Source organism: Marmota marmota, unplaced genomic scaffold, assembly GCF_001458135.2.
Source record: "Marmota marmota marmota unplaced genomic scaffold, marMar, whole genome shotgun sequence".
In the NCBI taxonomy this organism is placed as follows: Eukaryota; Metazoa; Chordata; class Mammalia; order Rodentia; family Sciuridae; genus Marmota; species Marmota marmota.
The window spans coordinates 24,914,256-24,939,799 of record NW_026000241.1 but is presented as its reverse complement, the minus strand read 5'-3'; the positions used below and the strand labels follow the sequence as shown (position 1 = coordinate 24,939,799).

Sequence of the window (25,544 nt, the reverse complement as noted above, 5' to 3'; positions counted from 1 at the left end):
TGGAGAAAGAACCTATACATTGTCACTTCCTTTGTTTGGAAGACTCTTCCATTTCCTTCGTTCAAATACAGGCTCTTTGTGTTCATGCTCCAAGATCTTCTTACACTGGAAGCCCTCAAGAATTCAGATCTTCCCCATACATTTCTACCTTACTGCCCCTAGTATGACCCTCTAATATTAATTTAAAGATGCATATTGTAGTCTACATAGAGGAAGTTAGATTTTTGCCTCCTATTCATGTCTATACATTTATCCATTATTAAATGCCACACGTGGTTAAAAGAAGATATTTTCCCCCTGAGAAAAGATTTAGCATTTGGTCTGTAGGTAAGCCCACTTGTTTTAAACCTTACAAAAATTTACGTGCCCCATGTTTATTCCATCTCTTCATCGACATTACCTGTTCTTCACAGACAGATTATCTTGGGAATTCCAATAGTCTTCTGAAGTGCTCTATATTAGTCAAATAGATATCTCAGAAAATGTCTGTCCAAGCTATACTTACGTTAAAGATCCATCTCATCTATGAGTATCATAGTACTCTTGGAACATTGAGAGAAATATTCTGTATACAGGGTCTTATGTAGGCACAACTGATGGTGTCTTGACATTTTTCTTACCTCCGCCTTGTCCTTTTTTTCACCTTTTCTGTTCTTCTTTTGTCCATTATCTCACATATATCATTTTGTCTCACAAACAACAACAACAAAGAAACTAAATTTCATGTTTCTTATTTTAAATGGTAGTATCTGCCTCTCACATTTGATAACACATCTCCTTCCTCATTCATGCAAAGTATCTGGGTAATAATCTTTGTAATAATGGGACCCTTCCTCTACAAACCAAAAGCCCCTTTAAAGACAATGTGTGCATTCATATGATTTTTTTATACCAGAAGTGCTCTTTTTATATTTGCTGTTATGGTGAAAATTCTGATAATAAGATGTGTCTCTTGTCAACAGATGCATGTGTCACCCGGATAGAAAACCAAGATTTGAGCAAATGGTATCATAGTGGCTCAGATTAACTAGCACACCATTTCCTTCTACCACCATGATTAGAGTAATGCCAACAAATTGTCAACATTTAGAACTTCTGTGAAATAACCTTATTCATATTCCCAGCTGATAAAAATGGGTGAAAGCTACATTTTTTATAAACTTAAATACTAATAAATTGTCAATATACTTCCTCAGAAGTTGACTAGTTATTTTACTTCCAGATGGATGTGGGTACTTCTCTCAGGCACTATGCCTATTTTCACAGGTTTGGTTTTGTGTTATCAAAAGCCCCAAGAGACCTGATTTCACTCAGCAGAGTCCCTTGGCCATAGAAAAGGAACATATATCTGAAAGCATAACTAATTTCCCCTGAGTCCCAAAAACCTCTAAAAAAACCCCCAATGAATTAGAAATTCTACCAGCTACTTCAGACAGTCATAAAACAATATAATGAAAAATAAAGAAAGGATCTTTAAATTATTTGCTTTAATAATATGTCATGGTTATTTCAGCCTACATGTGTGCTTCTGTTACAGAGAATAAGAAAATATTATCTTCTATACAGGATAGCAGACAAGCTCATAGTCAGCTAGAGGGAATGGAAATTGGCAAAATCTTCCTTTGGCAATCATCCAATTCATACAAATAAGCCTGAAAATAATTACATGTTCTACTTTTAGAAATTCATCCCAACAAACTTTTGAAACGAGGCCACAAATATTTCATTGTGTTAATTTTCATAATTTATTAATTATGCATGAATTTATTCTTTTATATATAATATGCACTGTATACCTAATATTTGCCATGTTCTAATCTGGGTGATTTTTACCAAATTTATATTAAGGAAAGCAAAATATAGAGATATAATTAAAATATCTATTTTATTGATTAAGTAAATTAAGGTACATACCTCTAATGAATCATTTTAAAAATATTTGTTGATACACAATAATGAATCTCAGCTAACATTTAATAAGCACATGCTACATAGTAGCTACTGATCTGACCTTGTATTTTACATTTCTTGTTTAATACAACTCTTTATAGCAGATAGTTTTGTTCTGTCCACTTTACAATTAAGAAAAACAAAGCTCAGAAATGCTAAATTCAATGTTATCAGTGATTAAGATGTGTTCAAACCCAGCCATGGTCTGTTTTGCTTTTTTAATAACAGCTTTAGTAAGATATGGTTCACTTATCTGTATAACTCACCCATTTAAGATGCACAATCTAATGGTATTAGTATATTTATGAAGTCACATATCCTTTACCAAAATCAATTTCAGATTATTTCATCACTCCCAGAAGAAACAACATACCTATTAAGGTCCATTCTCTCTCTCTCTCTCTCTCTCTCTCTCTCTCTCTCTCTCTCAACATTTTTAGATGTAAATGGACACGATACCTTTATTTATTTATTTTCATGTGGCTGAGGATCAAACCCAGTACCTCATAGCAAGTGCTCTGCCACTGAGCCACAACTCCAGCCCCAAGGTCCAATCTCTATTTCCCCCTAACTCTACACTGAACCCCTGTATCCATGGATCCACTCTCTGGTTTTATGGATTTGCCTATTCTGCACATCTCACACAAATGGATTCACAGAAGATGCAGAACTATCTTCTTTCACCTAACACAATGTTTCCAAGTTCACCCCATATCATTTCAAGTATCATTACTTTTTGTAGCCAAATGACATTCCATATTCTTCAAAGCAATACTATTTGTGTGCTCGGTGTTTATGTATGGTTATCTAGGTATCCATTCCTCAGTTGATAGACATTTGGACTGTTTCTACCTTGGGGCTATCATAAATAATGCATCTGTGGACATTTTTGTACAACATCTTGTATGGACACACATTTTCATCCTCTTACACTCATAAAAGAAGTGAAATTATTGAGTTTCAGTATCTTGGTTACTTCATGTTTGTCCTTTTGAAGAACTGCAGAACTATTTTCCAAATTGGCTTCATAATTCTACACTGACACTTGTAGTATATGAGGGTTGCTATTTCTCTACCTCCTTGTCAACACTTATTATTATTAGTCTTTATTTGAGCCATCGTAATGGATATGACATCGTACCTCAATGACATTTTGATTCGCATTTCCCTGATGGATGGTGATGTGCAATGTCTTGTCATATGCTTATCAACCAATGGTAATCTTTGGTGGAATGTCTATTCAGATCTTTTGCCCATTTTTATTTGAGTTATTTTGTCTTCTTCTTGATTTGCAAGAATTCTTGAGGAATTCTGAATATAAGACCCTTACTAGATATGTGAGTTTCAGATATATTCTCCCTTTCTGTAAGTTGTCTTTTCACTTTCTTAATGGTGTCCTTAAGGACAAACATCTTAAATTTTAAATGAGTTCAATTTACCTACTTTCTCTTTTATCATTTATGTTTTTCACCATATGTAAAAGAAATTTGCCTAATCCAAGGTCATAAAGATTTATGCCTATGTTTTATTTTAAAAATTTAATAGTTTTATGATAAATGCTGGTGAGGATGTGGGAGAAAATGTACACTCATGCAATCCTGATGGAACTGCAAATTAGTACAACCACTTTGGAAAGCAGTATGGAGATTCCTCAAAGGACTAGAAATGGAGCCACCATCTGACCCAGCTATTTCACTCCTTAGTATTTATCCAAAATATCTAAAAACAGCATATTTAGTGATACATGCATACCAATGTTTATAGCAGTGAAATTCACAATAGATAAGTTATGGAACCAATTTAGATGTCCCTCATTACATGAGTGGATAAAGTAAATGTGGTATATACACATAATGAAGTTCTACTTAGCCATAAAGAAGAATGAAATTATGTCATTTTCTGGTAAGTGGATGGAACTACAGAATAGCATGCTAAGTGAAATAAGCCAATTCTAAAAAACCAAAGGTTGAATGTTCTCTACAATATAAGGACACTAACACACCATAAGAAATGGGAAATAGAAGTTTATTGGACCAGACAAAGGGGAATGAAGGGAAGGGGGTGGGAGATAGGAATACGAAAGACAGTAGAATGAATCAGGAGTAACTTTCCTATCTTCATATATGAACACATGACCAGGGTAACTCCACATCATGTCCAACCACAAGAATGGGATCCTAATTAGAATAAGTTGTACTCCATGTATGTATATCAAAATACATTCTACTGTCATGTATATCTAAAAAGAATTTTTTAAAATACTACATTAGTTATTTGGGGGTTTATGGTTCCATAGGAATCATAGGGTTATTTTTATTGCTCTGAAAATGTCACTGAAATTTTGATACAGATTGTATTGGACCTGCAAATTGCTTTGGGTAGTATGGATATTTTAGCAGTATTGGTTCTTCTAGCACGATGACAGTTTTTTCTTCCATTTATTTGTGTATTCTATAACTTCTTTCATCAATGTTATTTTTTAAGTATACAGATTTTAATTATTTTATATTATTATAAATGGGATTGTTTTCTTGATTTTTTACTGATATCTTGATGTCAGTGTATAGAAACATAAAACTGATTTCATATGTTCCTTTGTATTCTAAAACTTTACTGAATTCGTTTATTCTAATAGTTTTGTGGTAGAGTCTAGAATTTTCTATATGTAAGATTATGTCATCTTCACAAAAGGACAACTTAACATCTTCCTTTCTAGTTTGCCTGTTTTTCCTTCTCTTTCCTGATTGTTCTACTTAAGACTTCCAGTGTTAATATTGAATGGAACTGGCAATCTCTTTATCCTCATCTTTTTCCTGTTCATAAAGGGAAAGTTTCAATTTTACCATTCAATGTCAACTGTGGGCTTTTGATATATAGTCTTTATTGTATTGAGTTGCATTCCTTCTATCCTAATTTTTATAGTTTTTATCACAAAAGGATGTTGAATTCTGTCAGTATTTTTCTACATCTATGGATATGAACATACGGTATAACATATTGTAAGATATGATATATCTTATGAAGGTTATATGTTTTTAGGTATTTATCCATTTCCTCTAGGTTATCAATTTATTGGCGAACAATTGTTGATAGCTGTCTGTTATGATTCTTTGCTCCCTGTGTTATAAGTTGGAATGTTTCCTCTTTCATTCCTGATTTTTATTTGTCTTTTTTTCTCTTATTATGAGTTCATCTAACTAAATTCATCAGTTATATTTTTTTAAAAAGTAGATTTGTTGATCTTTATTATACTTTTTCTATTCTCTATTTGATTTATGCTCTAATCTCTTTTTCTAAAAAAAAATTCCTTCCTTCTGAAAAAGTTGAACTCATAGAAACAGAGCAGAACAGCAGTTAACAGGACCTGGAAGTGGAGAAAATGTTGATTAAAATGTACAAATGTATGTTTTTAAGATGAAAAGTTCTGGAGACCTAGTGTGCAATTTGGTGACTATAGTCAGTAATAGCATATTATATACTTGAAATTTGATGGGAGCAGATCTAAAGTGTTCTCACCACGCAAAAAGTAACTATGTTAGATGATTGATATGTTAGTAGTAAACATTTTACTCTATTATATAGCTATACATGTGTGTATGTGTATAAAACATCATGCTGTTCACTTTAAATATAGATCATTTGTCAATCATACCTCAACAAACCTGGGGAAATTTTAAGCATATAAAGATAAAACATGAATATACTTCCCTAGGGACAGAAATATAAATGCTTTTTTTTTTACATACCTTAATTTTCTTCTTTTCATCTCTTTTTTTTCCTATCATAAAAAAGAACCCTTAATATCTAAACCACGCATCTGGTTATTAAACTAATTGCAACTAGAAAAGATATTTTCCTACTAAAGGAAAGGACTACTTAAAAATGTTCTCTCATCAGCCTTCTGGTGATAGCAACATCAAGTTTATAGAAAAGATCAAGTAGCAATATGAACCCTGACTGCTATCACCAAACTCACTCCCTTTTGATAAGGAGAGAGGACTAGTGAACACTGGTGAGCCTTAGAGAGGGATGACAGGGGCCTTCTTAAATCTCCAGTGGTCTGGGTGGTTTGGCAGGAGCACTAAAACCATTGACTCTAATGACTCCACACTGAGGAAAGGAAGGGTCATGTTCCCCAGTGTTCCCAGATTAGGGGGTTGTTAAACATTGCCTCTGAGCTAATTGTTCATTTCTGGGAACATAAACCATTAGGGCCTACCTATAGAGAGGGGGTTTATAGGAATTATATCATAAGTGGAGTTTTAACCTGAGTTTATCTCCCAGTAGAACTACATAGTTAAGAAAACATACCTACAAACTGACAAATCCCACAATGGTTTCCTGTCCTGTAGAGTGAGCATTCTTATGTGGGAAGTACTAAGCTCCTCTATACCAAGAGCAGGAAATGAGATCAATGCTGCCTATGGAAAGTAGGGCCACCACAAAAAATTTGGAAGTTGCAGGAGTATTAATTCATTTAACATACCCAGGTAATACACTATTTGATCTGTGCCAAAGACAGATGAACCATTTTATCTAATTGACCACAGATAACACCAACAGTGGTAAATCATGGGGGTTAATTATATCTTTGATATGATATGATGAGAGTGGCTTTTCACTTTTGGGGTTCTCCTCCCAAAACCCACAGCCCCCAGTCTAACCATGAGACAAACATCAGACAAATCCAAATTGAGATATTGAAAAAAATACCTGACCAGTAGTCCTTAAAACTGTCAAGGTCATTTGAAAAAAAGAAGAAGGAAAAGGAGGAGGAGGAGGAGGGGAAGGCGAGGAGGAGGAGGAGAGTTAGAAACACTGTAAGAAATAGGAATCTAAGGAGATCTGATAACTGAACATAATGCACTATCCTGGACAGGGTACTGGAACAAAGGGCTTTAATCAAAAACTAAGAAAATCCAAATAAAGCGTGGACTCTAGCTAATGATGATGTATGAATATTGTTCAAATATGACAGATTACATAATAATATATTAGAAATGGGGAATGTATGCATAGGGTAAATGTGAATACTTACACTATTTGTGCAATTTTTCTCTAAAACTGTTCTTAAACCAAATATTTGTTTAAAAAAGATGATTTTATGAACATGATTTATCATCACTTAATTAGGTGATGACTCCAATTATCACTGCTGTTCCAATATAGTCACCTTCCTGGAGCAAATTACCATTATTTCTGGCAATTGAGAATGTGATTTTTTTCCCCCGTACACCAATAAGCAGTTGTTGTTTTTAAGGTTACATGTGCAAAGAGAGCTCACATGGATATCAAAGTAATGAACATAGAAGGTAGGTGGACTCAACATCTTTTTCTGCAGTATAGGAGCCATGTATCTATTTTTAGGTAAAAAAAAATACTACATTATTTTATATTAAAAATATATTTTAAAAACAAGGATATGTATAATATAAAGCTCTAATTAAAAACAGACAAAAGTTTAAATAAATAATAAATGATGTTCTGAAAATTCAATAATATAAAATGAAATTGCATTTGTAAAAGATTATGTTGAGGTTGATCGTTCCAGATACTATACAAGTTTCACTAATAAGATGCATCTTTCTTATTTGAATTTAGAAATCTCCTAGGTAGAGAGGGAATGCTGGCATGCAAAATATTTGCAGTACTAATGTGTGTCTATCTAATAAATGTGGGTTCTCTCTGAACTGGTCACATACACCTTACCCCTGGAATTCAGCTAGGATTGTGTGTACCTGCAGTCACCTGGCAACTGCTTCCTGATTTCCAGATCTCAGAACTATACAGCATGTTCATCCTGAGTGTAGCAGAGATACAGCCAACCCCTGTGGCCATATAGCTCTGTGCTGTTCACTGAGAGTCAATCCTGGAGACCTGGTCTCTTAGATCAACAGTAATTTTCTAAACACCAAATTCCCTATATTAAGTCACTTCTTTTGTAAAATGCCAGAGAAGTTTCTAAAGAAGTTTTTGTTATCATCAACTGAGCTATGATTAATATAAAGGGCCAAGAAAAGGAGCTATAAATAAGAGACTGGGACCTCACGGCTGCATATTAAATACTTAAGAATATTTTTCACTTCTAAAAATAATATGGTCTCTACAAAGGTTTTAAATAGAGCACGTTCTTGATCTATCTTTTGTTTTTCTTCTTTAATAAGTATAATGTAGAATTATTTCTCTACCATGAAGCTAAAAAACATAACATCTGAGAGTTGGCCTCAGTTCAGGGTATGTGTAGACTGTAGAGAACTCAAAATAGAATTCTGAGATGCTCTGATAGGAGAGGGTACAGGAGAGGAAGTAGGCGAGTTGATAGAAAAGTAGTTCCCACACCATATCACACAGCACAAAGTCCTTCTCAGTGATGGTTTCTTAGGCCCACTGGTAGGCTCCGTCCATATCACAAGTGACTATGACATTACCTTGCCTAATGTAGAAGAGCAGAATTCATAAACTGATGTCCTGCAGGCTGCAGCCATGCCTCAAAATCATTTCATTTGGTCAAAATCATGTCTAAGAAACTTGAGCCCACATTACAGAATGAGAGTACATCTAAAAGTATAAATTTCCAGTTCTGCTTGCAACATCAGCTCTGACACCACTGGAATACCTTCCCACTGGGCACTGAGCAAGTGGAGCTGAATCCAAGCTGTGAGCTCTCTTTGACCCAATTCTCATCTTTATTGCACACCTTGTACTGAGCTGTGACTGTCTCTGCTCACTTTTCTATCCTCACCAGATTGTGGGGGAGATGATGCTTCTTTTATACCTGTATCCCCTCCACTCAGCCTTTACATATTATGTGCCCTGATAAAGTGTTAAGTATCTGTCAAGTATGTGAATACATAAATGTAGTGAGTCAAGCTATTCAATTCACTTTGTTTTATTGAAATAACATTTATTAAATTCCTACTCTGTATAGGACACTGACCTGGGATCTATTCAAGTACCCTACATTCATGTAGCAAACACCATGGTACAAAGTAGTTGAGGTAACCAAAAGGAAGAATGTTACCATCATGATACTTCTTCATAAATGATATGAGATTTTAGCTGATAATGTAAAGGAACAGTAAGATTCTAACAGACAAGATGTCCATAGGGCAGAATAGTACTTTAGAGAGAACAATATGGCCTTGTTACTAGGCATACTGGAAGAACAAACCCATTGCTATAATGAAGAATTCAAGGGAAATAAGACTGGAGAAAAATGTAAGGACTAAATGTTGAAGTATAGGCCTGGCTCAAAAGTTCAGATCTGATCATATACACCCTGGCTACAATTTAAGCAGACAATAGAGAAAGTGGAATAGAAAAACTAGATAACCACAAATTGCACAAGGGATTTCAAACGGAAAATGTTGTGGCCTGTAAAAGTGGATGGTTTTCAAAGAATATTCATAAGTCAAGACTAGTCAAGTTGTATACTTTAAAGTACCTGATTATACTTACTATACTTCAATAAATCTTAACAGAAAGTAAGTGAATATATATATATATATATATATATACATATATATATATATATATATATATACACACACACACACATACACACACACTTTACACACACAATTTATATTTTCAAAGGCAGTATGTTAGAGATCTTCAAAGAAATAGAACCAATAGGATAGATAGAGATGAGAGGAGATTTACTACAGGAATTGACTGATGCAATTGCAGAGACCAAGAAGTCCCATGGACTGCAAGCTGGAGAATCAAGAAAGTCAGTAGAATGAATCCCAAGTCCAAATGCCTGAAAATGATGGGCCGATGGTGTATGTCATGGTCTGATCCAAAAGCCAAGGAACTAGGAGTGCCAATATCTAGACAGAAGATGGGTGTCTCAGCTCAAAAGAGCAAGTTTACCCTTCCTCTGCTTTTCTTTTTTTTTCCCTCTATTTTAGTTCTCAACAGATTAGATGTTACCCATTCACATGGTGGAAGGCCATCTGCTTTTATTCATTTCCCTAAATGAAATGCTATTCTCTTATAAAAATACAGACACACCCAGAAATAATATAAGTTATCTGGGTATCTCAGCCCAGTCAAGTAAACACATATTCACCATAGGCAGCAATGTCAAGGGAGTGGGGGGGAAGAAATGAGTTAATGAGTTCGTGGTTATTAAAAACCTACTATGGATAAAACACCATGCTAGGAGCTTTATGCAAGCTATCTCAATTAGTAGGTAAAGCACCCTAAAAGTGATGTGTTCTCACAGAAATCAAGACTCACATATCAGCTACAATCATCATATAATTATTAAGAGAGAGAGAGTTTAGATTTGAACAAAGATCTATCATGTGGGTCTACATACCTACACCTCACATAGAACTTAGAACTAGATTCATTCTCTACACTGATGACAAGTACCAGGCAAACTGAAGGAAGCATATGCATAAGCCAAATTAATGACAAAGAAAACTTTACTCCAAAAACCTGTTTCACATTTTCATAGAGTTCACATTTTAAAAAATTCTTAAACTGACTGCAAACTTAGTGAGAAAAAAAAAAGAAAGAAGGAAAAGAGGAAGAGAGGGAAAATGGAGGCAGAGTGAAAAAGGGAGGGAAGAATGGAGGAAATTCCGGAGAAAAAAGTAAGGGAAAGAGAAAAAAGAAAAGATCATGTTCTCCATACATTTTAAGACCCAATTCACATAATATGGAGAATCAGTTAAATGTTTTCCCCAATTCAAGTGTCACAAATACCATCAATTTCACCAATGAAAGCTCATTTACAACACACATTATGCTAATTAGTAAGCCTGCCGTTTCACTGGTGGAAATCCATTTCCAACAGTTAATGATGCACCTAGTGTCAATCAGAAGTAAAGACAGTAGAACTCCTAAGTTTGTATTTTCTAATAAAAATGCTACAGCCCTCTTAGAGTAGAATTTCTCTTTATGTAACTTACAGTATTGAAATATATGCATAATATCTGACTACCCATCCTGAAATATTTTAAAATAATAAAAATTGTTCAGTACAATTTTGGATTATCTAAATTAGAAGGTTTCATAATAAAAATGTGAAACACATAAATTGAATAACCCTGAGTATCAACATACTACTTTTGCATTACAGAAGTTAATTAGGCAGAAAGTCACTTTAATTATGTAGCTATGGTGTTGTTTTTAATTTTAAGCTTATTCTTTCATTCCCCAGATTGCCATCAAGTGACTCAGACTGCTATAGTTCATTTGTGGTTGATCTGCCTATATATTACTGGCTTCTTGAGTCTTGCATTAGGGATTTTTTTATGATTTCAGTTTGGCACTATCCTCCCAGAATTTTTCTCTCCTAAACTTCAACTTCGTTGGAGCAAATGAGAAATGTGTAATGGTGTTGAAAATAATTCTTAATTTGGATGTACTTATGCTATCATTAATCAAGTATTATGTGCTCCAGAATTATCATTTATTTCTCAATTATCTCTTTAAATCAGTATGTACTCCTTCCTATGATAGAGATAATAATCATTGCTACATTAGCATCAAAGAAAATGAAGAATAGCTATATGCAGTGATTCCATTTTCTCCACTAAAAACTGGAGGAATGAACATTGTAGTCTAATCTGGAATGTCACATCATGTACACAGTTTTATCAAACATTAAAATGAGGACTGAGACTATCTTAGAAATTTTAGTACATAGCAATTTCTTCTCCCTCATTCCCCATGTTTAAGAGTCAATATCCTGTACTTAATAATTGAAGGTCCAGGAAGTGTCAGAAAAGATTAAGATAATTCATCTCAGAAACTTTCCCTTCTAATCCATGGAGCTAGAGCATTTCTTTGTCACAGGTGTAATAAAAGGGAGAGGGAATAAGTTATCATAGTAAGCTACATTTATAACAGGTTTGTTATACCCTCATTCAAAAACAGTTTCTCTTACAACATTCTAAAATACAGAGGAAATGATAATGCGACAAACTATTTTTTCTCTCTAAAGACACTATTTTAGAGGTCCAAGACCATCATAAGTTTGCAAAGAATTTGCATATTTAATTTTAAATTAGCATCTTTTCATGAAAAAAGGATATGTTCATTTCCGTTGTCATTGTTGAAAATAAGTTATCAAGAATAAAAAAGAGTGGACAGAAGCTGATAACTATAGTTGAACAATGGTCTAATTCCGAAACTATTAAATAATTGATCATGATATGTCCTTATTACAGGCCAGTGTCAAAAATAACTTCCAGAAATGTGATGAGAATATTGGTCAGAATTGAATTGATTTCTCAAAGAAAGAAGAACACTATTTTGCCGATGTAATTTTATTTTCTCATAAAACCTTTATTGCAGTAAAATACGTGTATCATTGCTAATGTTCAACTTTTGCCCAAGAGTTGAATAGATAATTCACATTTTATGCAATTATTCCTATGTAGGATGTCCTGAGCAACTTGTCAACATGCTGTAAATTTATCTTTCTCTACATTTTTACCACAATAAAAATTATGTATATTCTGGGCTAATGTTCACTACTTGACTGAAAACTGCAAAAATATTTTCCAAATTATGCAACTGTTCCATTTCAGAGAGTTATTTGTAACTCAAAGTTTGCAAGGTCAAAAAAATTATATTTTATATACTCAAGGTACATAATAATCCTGATATGTACAGTAAAACCTAAGAAAAAGTGAGTTGGAGATAAATGCTCCAGAGATTCTGCAGAAGCTCAAAGAATTTCAGGAGGAGCCTCAAACCTGATCACCACCTTTTCTTTTAACAAGGAGAAGGGGATTGTTCCTCATCATGGAGAGAAACCATAGGATCTGAATGCTATCCTCACTTAAACTGCCCTTGACTTCCCTCTTAATTTGCAGCCAAGTACCATCTCCACAGTCCTAGACTTGAAAAATCACCAATGATTGGCAACGTAATGCCTTCTTGTGATATCTACCTTTCACTTGCAATCTCACCTTAAGGCCTTGATTCATGAGCCTGACAACTTTAATTTTCTCTACATAATGCAGCATTGTCTGCCTCTAAAAAATAATAAACCCTGTGGAATAAATGAGGTAAAATTTAATTCCTATATATCAAGAGTTTCATAACCAGGGAGCATCCATTTAACCTTCAGAATAATAAATACATCTCAAAACACACACACACACACACACACACAATAACACATAGCACTCTTAGTTTTATATGTATATATGATATATTTCTTATAATTATATTTGGTGGATTTCTCAAATCAGTCTCTACAAAATAATAAAAGAAAAACATTTTTAAAAGCTATGTGGATCATTTAAACTGTTGATCTTTGGCAGCAGCAATATACATAATGTTTAACAAGTAGCAAATATTTATCAAGAAAATATCTTTTGAACATTAGACCAACTAAAATTTGTTGAATTTAAAATTATTTTCATTTGTCAGCCTAACCAAGGAAGGTAAACATAATTAAACATGCTCCTGTCTCAGCTGAGTGTTTATTCCAAACACTGAATTTATCCAGTCTTTTTTACGAAAATACAACAATGATTTATAAAAAATATGACAACAATTGAACACCCTATTCAGTCTCTATGTTGGGAATATATGTTTGTCAAATTTTTATGCCATTTTCATCTTCACCCATGTAGAATAATATTCTAAACCATTGTTGTTCACTTCTCATATAATATCAATCCACAGTATCAGGATTCACACTTGTCAGTCATTTCTTTGAGAAATACAAATTCATATACATCTCCACTTGACTGAAAATGTTTAGAAAGGTACTAAAAAGGGGGTATGCCTACAATATGAACACTAATACCAACTCCAGGACCAATTTTAATACCAACACTGACTCGAAGTCTAATACTGACACATGATGCATATGAAGCAGCTAGGTATATTGATTGACTCATGTTTCTCTTTCCTATGGGAAATTGCCAATACCATTTTGTTTCTCATAAGAATAAACTAAAATGAATAGTCCAAGTTCTCATAAGCACTAGAAGTGAAAGCTGATTTTTAATCCATATCTGTCTGACTACAAAAAAATATACACTTTCTATTATATCTCAGATAAAAACTTAGCAATCATTAGTTTTTACTTTCTGCTAGATAGTATTAGAAATATCAACATTACTTGATTTTCATATGAATGTATTTCCTTAAACTTTTTTTTGCAATATTCTATTTATGTCAAGATTTTTCTAGTTTAAAATATTTCTAATCTTTAAAAAAAATTCATAATAGTCATTCTATTCTATAAAATTTTACTGGTTTATATTTCCTGTTTTGTTCCCTTGATATGCACTCAAGATCTTTTCTTCTCTCCTCTTTCTTGATATCCGCTTGATGATACCTTTTATGGGACACTCTCTGAGTGTTATTCTGCCTTCCCCACTTACCAACTGGCCCCATTTCAGAGCTACCAATTGCCCATATGGAACTTAGAGCTACTGTGTATTTACTGGAACTTAGGAAGGACTAGGGCAAACAAGCCCTCTTCTTATTTCCTTTCTGCTCTTTTTTGCTTCATGAGTTTATTCAAGCAATAAAACCCCTATACTGAAGAGATTAAACAATTTCATAAAAGTTAAAAACATAATTGCTTCAATATTTAAAGTTGAAACCATTTTTAATTTCTTTTGGGGTCCCCAGGACAAAGAGATTTCCCCAAGTGGTTTGGGCCAACATAAGCCATAACCCCAAATTTAAATCCTTATTTCAAGTCCTTTGTACTAAAAACTCCAGTTCCCTCCATCAAAAAAAAAAATGTCCTACATGAAAAAATCCACATCATGTGTTAATGGGAAAATGCAAATAAAACAGAAATGAGATGCATTCAGCACATGTAATACAATGACCAAAATCTGGCAACACCAAATACTGGGGAAGATGTGGAACAACAGGGACTCTCATTTATTCCTAGTGAAAATGCAAAATAGTACAGTCACTTTGGAAAACAGTATGACATTCTCTCACAAAACTACATATAACCTTACCACACAATCCAGTAATCACACTCTTTGGTATTTACCCGATTGAGAAGAAAACTCAAGTCTACAAAAAAGCTACACATGGATATTTATGTCAGCTTTACTCATAATTGCCAGAACTTGGAATCAGTCAAGATATCATTCCACAGGTGAATGGATCAACTGGGATATCTCCAGACCATAGCATATTATTTGACACTGAAAATAACTATCAAGCCATGAAAATATGTGAGGAAACCTAAATGGAAGGAATACCATTCAAGAACAAATATGATGTTTTTTCTCAGACATATTCCACTAAAAGCCCATAATGAGGGAAAGTTACTTTATCTATTAGCAGATCATTACCTGCTTTTTCATTCAAAGAGTCTCTATCATTTTGATTTTTAGGACTTCTGATTTCTTTTCTTCTCTAACTGAAGTCTTGATAACCTCAGTTAGCCTCAGATGTTTGATCTTTGGACACTTTTGGAAGGGTCTTTGTTGGGGTTAAGGTCCTCTCATTCTGAGATCTTCTTATGATGGGAGTTGAGAATCAGCAATATTTCCTGCCCTGCCTTACGTTTTCAAACTAGATTTAATACAATCTTTTCTGTAAAAGTTGGCTTAATTTTATTCTTTACTTATTTAATAGTAGCAACATGGAAAGAGGTACTACATTCAGTTTTCAATCATTTTCTTTATACTACAAAAGAAGTTTTATCAAAAAATTCAATGTTTGCTTAGAATACATGAGAATGTCAGTCTACAAATTTATGATAGCACAGTATTAAAATTATAAGACAAAATAATAAAAGTTGAATATAAGAGGTTCAAGGCCAAGCAAAGACTATTTCTTGTTTGATATTAATATCCACAACCTGCCATTTTAATAGAAATCAGATTTCATTTACTAGAATTTGCTTTTTCAATAAAAACATGATTATTAGCTATGGCTGCTAGTGGTGACAGTAAGAGAAGGTCAAGAACCTAATTTAGACAGAGGAGAAAAGAAAAACAGAAGCCAAAAGATAAATTTATAATGTAGTTTACATTAAGTACCTAAATGTAAAATGTTTCTAGGGAATTTTTTCATATCAAAAGAGAGAAACTATATTGTATGTGTATAAGTCTTTCAATTGTTCAGTGAGTCAGTCATTTCATAAATATTTGTCACCAACATTTTGTTGGGTTGGGAGAGATACAAAAATGTTTAAGACCTAATCCACATCATCTTAGATGATTTATCCGATGGATATTTATCCATAAGGCAAATGCACATACAATTTGCTCCAAGTCAATTAATATACAAGTGGTAGAGTCAATGCTCTAGCCTGAAGCACTACTACCCACAGTGGAATTTGCAGATATGGCTGGACTGGGCACCATTTATTGCTTGTCCACAATGGGGAAAACCCAATTTGAGGGTAACTGTGTAGGGACTTTGAATCATCTAGCATTGCTGTAACATCCATAAGATATAAGGTCTTGAATAATGAATATAATAGTGAAATTCAGAGTTTAATATTGTGCAAGCCCTTTTATTTCATTTTATTTGTGCTCTATTTTTATTGTAATTTACAGACTATCAGTTTGCAATGGATTAGTTGAAAAATACTGGTTATTCATTGATATTTTTAAAAACACCACATAACTCCTGTTAAAATGGCAGCCATCATGAAAACAAACAATAATAAAGGCTGGAGAGGAAGTGGAGGAAAAGGAACACTTTTACACTGCTGGTGGAACTGTAGATTAGTACAACCACTATGGAAATCAGTAGGGAGGTTGCTCAAAAGATTAGGCATGGAATCACCATATGACCCAGGTATACTACTCCTTGGTACTTATCCTAAAAAATCAAAGTCATTATACTATAGCATTATATCCATATTTACAGAAGCACAGTTCACAATAGCCAAACTATGGAACCAGTCTAGGTATCCATTAAAGGAAGAATGAATAAAGAAAATGTAGTATGTGTACAAATATTACATTTATTTAGCCATAAAGAAAAGTGAAATTATATACATTTGCAGGAAAATGGATGAAACTTGAGACCATCATGTTAAGCAAAATAAACCAAACTCAGATGGTCAAGAGTCTTATGTTTCCCCTCATATTTGGAAGCTGGAAAAGAAAGGTAGCAAGGGGAATCTCATGAAAATTGATGGGAAATCAGTATAATACAGGAAATGGAACAGGGGGAAGAAGGAGGGAAGGGATAGGAATACACAGGAGGAATGAGATTGGCCAAATTGTATTGTTATACTGTGTGCATGTATGCATGTAACAACAAATCCCACCATTATGTACTACTAAACTGCACCAAAAAATGAAAAACAAAATATCCAAGTCATATAATATGAAAAACTAAAAACATATCACACACACACACACACACAAAAAACAATCTTAAAAGTTCAGAGGCTAGGGAGAATAACTCTACTCCAAGGTGAAAATAAAGACCAGTGAAGAAACTTGCCATTTAAAGGTTCTTGGAGGATAGCTAGATTTTTTAAAGGTGGTTATCCAGCTATGAGGTATATTTTAGGAAAGAAATATAGTTTGAATGTAAAGAATGCTCAAAAACCAGCAAGTAAATGAATTTGGCAGCAAAGGCACCATTATAGAAGCAAAAAGAAAAAAAAATGGTGAGGGTTTTAAGCTAGAATAAATGGAAAGTTCAGAAACGATCAGCATTTTTTCTTAAACTTTTTAATGCGTTGTCTAGGTAGTAGAGTATGATAAGAGTTGCATCTTTCAGTGGTGTGCAAAATGTAAGTAAGCAGTAAGAGAACTGCTTAATAGCATGGAAGTGAGGAGCAAGGCTTGGTGGGGCTGGTATGGAGAACACACAGTCCATGAATGCAGGCCTTCTGGGGAGGCCTGATGATGGCTAGTTCCATCCAGCACAGGGCTCAGCACTTGAGCCACCGAAGGCATCCACTGCTGCGGCTTTGTTGAGCTGGAGAGAAGTGTTAGAATTTTAATAAAGATCAGGGCTTGAGAAAAAGAAGGACCAAAAGTGATCCTGAACTTCCGAGTGTGGTTAACTAGAAGGACTTTTAGAAATCAGAACAGTTTCTGTTCTGGAAAGAAATCAAGACGATTTCTTTATACTACAAAAGAAGTTTTATCAAAAAAGACTCTATTTTTGACATAATTAAAGTCACACCTATGTGAAATGCAGTCTTAAGAGAAAGATCTAGATGGAAATACCAAGAGGTCAACTGTAGATGTTTCAGTGTTCAGGATATAACATCTCCAAAGGGAAAACTGGAGGACAGAATGCCAACCAGAGAGGAAAGAGGACAGGGGCTCTTCACAGAGAAGTCTGGGGTAGTAATGCAGAAAGGCAGGAATCCCAGAGGGAAACTTTCAGGGGCCAATGTCCACCATGTTTTCTAGGACCATGAAGCTCCTGGTGTGCGGGGGGTGGGCACCAGAGGGGCAGGTAGTCAGGAGTTCACTGTGGAATCTTGAGGGAGACGTTTTCTCAGTCATAATGAAAATAACCAAAAGCTAAAGGTCATGATTTTTTTAAAAGATTATTAAGAAAATGAGGTAGAAATACAAATGGGTAGAGAAGGTGACAGGATTGTAAAAAGTTTGAGGGAATGGAAATAGTAAAGTAGGGAATGGGAGCTATTTGAAAGAGAAGCTAATGAGGGAACAAAAATTTAGAAGAAAAAAAAAGGGAAAGATTCAGGAAATGGGTAGAAACTGGGAAGGAAGAATCAGCCATGTGTCTTCTGAGGAGGGAAGGACAGAAGAGACAAGTGGCCTTCTTTACCTGGAAAATACAGAGGAAAACAGGAGAATTCACAAATTTTTGTCCAAAAATTTGTTTTTTTAAAAGAAAATTAAGTGCTTCCATAGAGGTAAAAGTTTGATTCTGCTGATACACATCTGGCTGGCCAGCTGACAGGACACTGCCCAGCTGGCACTGGGTCAGGGTTTTATAGACCAGGAAGGGGACATTTGAGTGGTTGTCCTTGAAGTATAGGCATCATTCGAAGTTTTTTTCTTTAACCAAAACTTAGGACTTAGGGGAATTATTTCTGGTTTTTATGGTCTGTGAGGAAGCTCCCCCAAACATGAGAACAATATTTTACAAGAACTGTTTTTACAAGTCTCACAGTTCATCAACCAATCAGACTTCATGGAATGAGGGAGCTGGGTAAAAAAAGATAGGAGGCACAGTTAGGAAGCAGAGAGACAATCAGGGGACTCTGTCATGTCTGCTGAAAATCTTTTACATTTTCATCTCTTGAACTTCTTCTCTCAACCACTAACTTTATCCTTTATGATTGACATAAAAATAAGTAAAGTCCTTCTTTCCTTGAACAACCTCCAATCTCCCTTATCACCTCTCCCTGCTGGTCAGGCAGCATGCGACCTTGGGTGAGCTCCCTGCAACTGACAAGCCCCAGTTAACCTTTTTTTTCTCTTTCTGCTCTCCTTTCAGTGATAGAAAATCCCCATCCTTTTCTAGCCCAGTGATACCCTTACAACCCTTTATGAAGGATAGTATAATAAAAACTGTATTCATTATCCACTGCCTTTGGAGTCAAACCAAACAGAGCTTTAAAGCCAGGCTCTGCCCCTTATACATCGTATGACTTTGAACTAGTAAATTAATATTTCTGAGATTCAGCTTTTTCATCTTCAAGGTGAGGAAAATAATGCCTTTCTTAAATGTATTGTGAAGATTAGATTAAATTAAATAACACCAGTAAATCCCTTGTTTCACTGTCGGAAGGACTGGGGACATGACAGCCATTCTGATTAGTGTGGGTATGTGGCTTCTTCACACACAATTGACTTCCTGTTGCAGAACTACCATAGTGTCCTAAAACGTTCCCTGGACACAGATAGGCACAGGCCAGCATTTGGACTCAACTAGAGACAAGCCTAATAGGCTACTAGTAGCCTCCTCTTCACTAGAGGTAGAACCTAGTAAGAACTAAGCACTGTCTTCACGGTATCTCACCACCTGGAGGTGCACAGTCCATAGGAGTGTCTGTCTCACTATGCACAGACACCTCTCAACATTCCTGTAGCCCCCAGGACATGGCTGCCTGATTTCTCAAAATCAGTCCTACTCCCTCCCAGGACAGACATTAGTCTTTTTCTTTCAATGTTTCTTCCTTTTCCTAGATGTGTTTTCCTGTTCCTGGTCTCACATGGAATCCTTTATGATCAACCACATTGCAGCTGATGAACTTGGTAGCAGATCCTCAAAGACAATTATTAGGCACCCTCTATATGCTTTCCCCCTTGTTAGTACCTCAAGACTTCCTTTTGAAAAGTTGAAGTCATTCTTTACCGCTCATATCACTTCCTCTAGTCCCTTCCGTTAGTCCCCTGTATTATTCAAATGTGTTCTTGTTTCCTTTGGGGGATTCTGCTGTACATGGCACACACTGAGACACACACCCTACAAAGCAACACACACAAATTGTCTTCATCAGAGAGATATCCTGCAAATGGAGACACACAACAGCACCCACTCATTTCCACCCCAGGGGCCTCAGGTTGGGATGGTTAAGCCCAGATGTGCACATAAGGAACTTTACTCTTCTATTCTCCTCTGGGGGAGGTTGAGACACAAAAATCACTGGTACCTGAGGGTGTGGAGACTCAAGCTCAGTAGCATGTGCCCTCTCTTATTCTCATCCCTTTCTCTTCTTGGAATTCTTCCCTTATTCACATGCTTGAGCGCAGAGGTTGCAAATTAAATTGGCGGCTCAGAGGTTGAATCTAGTCAGCAGTTGGCCAGAAGGGTGTAATAATGTGTTTTGGATTCATTGCTAAGATGAGGGAGATAAAACATAAAAACCTGAACTTCCAGATTCCCTCCTCAGTCATTTCAACCTGACTAGGCCCTGGATCCCCTGGACCTTGAGGATGGTGAAACCCTGGTGTTAGGCCAGGCTACCTCTCAAAGAGAGCCACTCCTATTCATGTACCCTCACTGGGTTGGGGTGCTGGGAATACCCAAACAAAGCTCCTAGCCAGAAAGCCTTTTCATGGCAGAGTCTTCTCAGGCTGACAAACTCAGTGAAAAGCATTGGTCACACAAATCCCCACTTTCCCAAGTCTCACAGATCTCACAGTCTCACAGAGTGGAGCTTTTTGTCAGAGCATGACAAAGAGGGCAAGAAGCAGCCACCCTGGGTTTTACAGGAAGCAAGAGCCAGAGGGAGCCAGGTCTCCTTGCACCAAACTGCTTCATTAAATAATTCATTGAACAACTTCTGCCAAGACCCTGTTGCTGCTTAATTACTTGCTTGCTTTCTTCTTCTCTCTCTTTTCAACTTTCTTTTAATTGAAAATCCAAGCTCCGGCTTGTCACAGCCTGGGAAGTCGGATCGCTTGGAAACATCTTCTGACTCTGTCTCATTAGGTGTCCAGCCACTGAAAAATGTATGACAGTTGGAGAAGAGGATGTAGGAGTAAACAAATGCCAAAAAAAAAAAGAGCAGATTTACCAACGATGTCTAATGAGAAAAACAATACTTGGGAACACAGCTCGGTTTTCTATTTAACAAGCAAAGAAATAAACTGCAGTCATACAAATGTACTAGGAGCCTTAGAATAATTTCTGGTAAATGAGAATTGGACTACTTGATGGAGTCAGTAATAGGGAGGACAAACAGCAGGGTGTAGGCACAGCCGGTAAATCATTACCTTAAGGAAATGTCAAACCAAATGGGGAGTCTGGAATTTGTGACTTAAGATCAGGGAACAGGGACCCATCTGAGCAATTTAAGTCAGAAACAGGAATTTAGTGCTGTGATGGAAAGAATGCTTTGAATTATCTAAACACATGTTCTCTAGATGCCAGGGTAAGTGAGGATGCCCAGAAGTGGCCAAAACAGACGGATGCCATAGCCTTATGTTATGTGTACACTCGCATAAAAATACATTAAATTTTTTTTTCTTCAAAATAAAAACATTTGGAAATACAAGCTGTTTGAATATAAATCATCTGGAATCAAGATGGCCTGGTTCTTGGCCCCTGGCTAAACTTTTTTTTTTTTAATCATAAAACCCTACATATTATTACACAAGTGACTCCGTTCTCTGGTGCACTTTCTTCAGTTGTGAAATGAAGGGTTGGGAGAAGCTGCAAGGTACAAAGGGATGTGTCTCTCCAAGAGGCCACTAAGGTGTCTGGTTGAGCAGAAGTTCTATCCTTTTCTGGTGTTCAAAGCTTAGACATTCTAGCTTCCAAATCAAAACTTTTACAATGAATAAGAAATACAGATTGATTTTTTTTTCTTGGCAATGCTGGGGATTGAACCCAGGGCCTCACACATGATAGGCAAGTGGTCTACCATTGAGATACATCACCAGCCCCAAACAGGTTTATGAACTGAAAGGCTATTATCTTTGGGCGGAGAACTAAGGATGGAGAATGGAAAGATTCATGGTAGCAGACTCATTATGTTGCTATGGAAATGAAGGATGGTGGAGACCCTCTGCAGAGATCTCCCCACCTGCCACAGCACCATTGAGTTGCACAACTAGCAGTACTTGAAGCCCAAGGTGAGTGCTGGGCAACTGGTCAAAACCAGAATGACCCTCACAAGAGTTTAACATGAATGAATTTTAGAAGCAACCCAGAGTGCACAGAGTTTAAAAATGAAGCAGAGCAGAATGGCTTGTAATCAAAGCAACAATCTCGTTCTCAGGCCTTCCCTCTCTCTCACTTACCTCTTTCTGGTTTTGTTTTTGTTTTGGTGATTGTCACTGTAGTGCTTTTAAGTATATTTTTAATAGCTTTGTTCTGATCTCTCAGCTTATCATTTTTGACTCCTTGCTATAAAAAATAAGATTTTGGTGCATCCCAAACCCCCCTCTTTCTTTTCCATAATTTTATTATAACCACTGCATGAGTTTATTTTTGGAAGTCAACAAATAGTGCCCAGAGTGGATGGATTCCCTTCTAGGTAAGCTATTGTGACCGGTACTCTTAAAAAATAAACAAACTTGGAAGTCACAGCCAAACCCAATTGTCCATAAGCATATAACAAAGTCATCCTGATGTTCTGGAAACACTCGTTCTAATCATAAACACAACTCAAAACATATGCTTTACCATCTTGTTAGCAGAATTTAGAGAAACCAAACCAACCAGGTATAAGCAAATCCACCTAAATAGTTCTGCTTTGCTCTAAAAGAATGTTAATGGAAAACAGCCAATCATAAAACAAGTCAAAAGACCTCCTCTTTAACACTTTGTAAACTGTGCTCTAAATGCTGAAAGTGGCTTGCCCCTGGCTCAAGGTCTCCTAATTGTTAAACTGTTCTTTTATGTGCACAATAAACAATTTAACTCCAACTGATTTTCTTGAAATGCCTTCATCTTCCTCTCTGATGCAGGCTTTTTCCCTCTAACTTCCATCATCCAACTTACACATCAGCTTTTATATTGTAACAGAAATACTCCATGCTATCATCGTAATTTATTCTTCCAAGCACTGCCCAGAGGTTGGATGTTAGAATTAAAACTAACAAACAAAGCTTACAGTACTATGTCTTGGTTAAGTTATGAGCTGAAGCTAGTTGCCTCCAAGTTCCATGTTACAATTCTTATTCAATTGGAAGGAGCATGCTCTTCCTGTGAAGACCTAACGGATCCAATTCCTCCTGCTCATCAGTTTGCAGAAAATCATGCCACATCTTCCTTTTCTTCATAGTCCCACTATGACCTTCTATCGTGTGTGTGTGTGTGTGTGTGTGTGTGAGCATGTGTGCATGCAGTTTCTAGAGTGTCCGTGTCCTTAAATTTCCTCCTCTGGAAAAGAAGCATCCTCCCACATCAGAGCAAGGCGTTTTTGCACTCTGCATCAGTTATTTGGGATCCATTCCAGTCTTCCTCTTTGAAGATAAGCTACTTAAGCATGGTCCCTCTTCTAGTTTAGAGGCATGTCACACAGCTGTGTCTTGGGATGTCCATTAAGGGGACTTCTGACTCCATTCTGTATTTTTGTTCCCCCTGACTTTCTCTTTTGGGAGGTTTCCACCCTATGTTTATTGAAATACATCTCCATCCAGCTTCCTTGGAAAGGATGTAAACTATCTGAGCTGTTGTCATATCTAAAAAAAAGTCTTTAATGTTTTCATGCTTATTTGACAAAACAGCTGGTAGGAATTTGAGATTCTCTGTAACTTTGAATGCATAGTTTCATTCTCTTCTATCTGGAAGTACAGAGAAGCTTGCATATATGTTTCTTACCGGAGCTCTATAGGCATCAGCTTCCTGTTTCATTTTATTATTTTTACAATTTCTATAATTTCAGTAAACTCTCTTTCTCCATGAGATCTTCTGCTTTCATGAGTGATGATTCTTTTTTAGGCTCCAGAAACTTTCTATCCATTAGTGCTTAGAAAAATTCCTTCTTTCCAAACTCTCCTTTCATGAAATTCTACTAATCAGAAGTTGAACCTTTTGGAGTCACCTCGCTAGCAATTATGTCCAATAGAAATATAACATGAGCCATAAATGTGTACTACTTATGCAAATTTAGTTTTTCTAGCTACCACATTAATAATGTAAAATGAGAGCAGTAAAAATAATTTTAATAACATTTTATGTAATTATATTTTATGTATTTTTATCCAAAATATTATTTCAGCATTTAACCAATATAAAGCTATTACTGAAATGTTTTATATTCTTTATATTAAGACTTCAAAATCTGGGATGTACATTTAATTAGCATAGCACACCTCACTTCAGACTAGCCATGCCTTGAGCACTTAGACTATTTGTGGCACTCAGTGTGGCAAATGGCTACCATATATGACAGTAGAGATGTATATTATACATCCTTCATAATTTCTCTTTACCCTTTCACTCTACATTATGGCAGAACACCTAAATTTTGTCTTCCAATCTTCCCATTGATTGTTTTATCTTTGCAACCACTTGGACTTTCTCAAAACATTTTTGTTCTATTATTATTTTTAAATGAAACAAAAAGATAGATGCCGCCAAGTTTTTGTTTAATAGGATCAATATCTTCTCCCATTCCAATTCTTTTCTTTCTTCCTTTCTTTTTTTCTGGAGTCAGTTATTGTGCTTATTTACTTTGGCCTTCATATACCTGTTGATCTTGGTGTGTTCATATTTAAATGTAAAGGATCCAGTTGACTAATCTAGGCAGGTATATGGATTTCTTCTATTTGTGGTGGGCAGGGAGTTGACTGTTGGCTAGTCTGAAATATCTGAAGGAGTTTTATAAGACCAGCTCTAGCATGGCCATTGACAACCCCTACTTCTTTACAGGATTTTGTGTTTGTTTAAGGATAGATCACATGGTTTTTGGCTGGGACAAATGTGAATATACCTAACACGCATGGTGGAGCGTATGTGCTGGGAAGGGGGACATACTAATACTTTTCTAAATTTGACCTTTCTATTAATCCTATCTTATCTCCATATCTCACTCCTTTCCCACCAATATTGAGCCCCAGAATCTATTCCTGTACTGGCTTCCATACCACTTTATTTATCAATAAGCTTTCTGTTTCTAAGAAATGTATTAGAAACTGTCACCCAAAAGTAACTTTAACAGCCATGCCCCTCGCACATTGTCTTATTCACTTTTATGGGTTGTCTTGGTTTGAGATCCCTAGAAGAAG

At 35.7% G+C, this 25,544-nt stretch overlaps 1 long non-coding RNA gene across 1 annotated transcript in view; it reads right to left on the bottom strand.

Moving 5' to 3' along the window:
• Positions 1 to 1,553: 1,553 nt before the first annotated feature.
• Positions 1,554 to 25,544, bottom strand: part of LOC125613801 — a 52,001-nt gene continuing 28,010 nt past the window's right edge. Inside the window, exon 3 of the long non-coding RNA XR_007344393.1 lies at positions 1,554 to 1,652. This is a non-coding gene — a long non-coding RNA (uncharacterized LOC125613801). The remainder of the gene's footprint in view (positions 1,653 to 25,544) is intronic.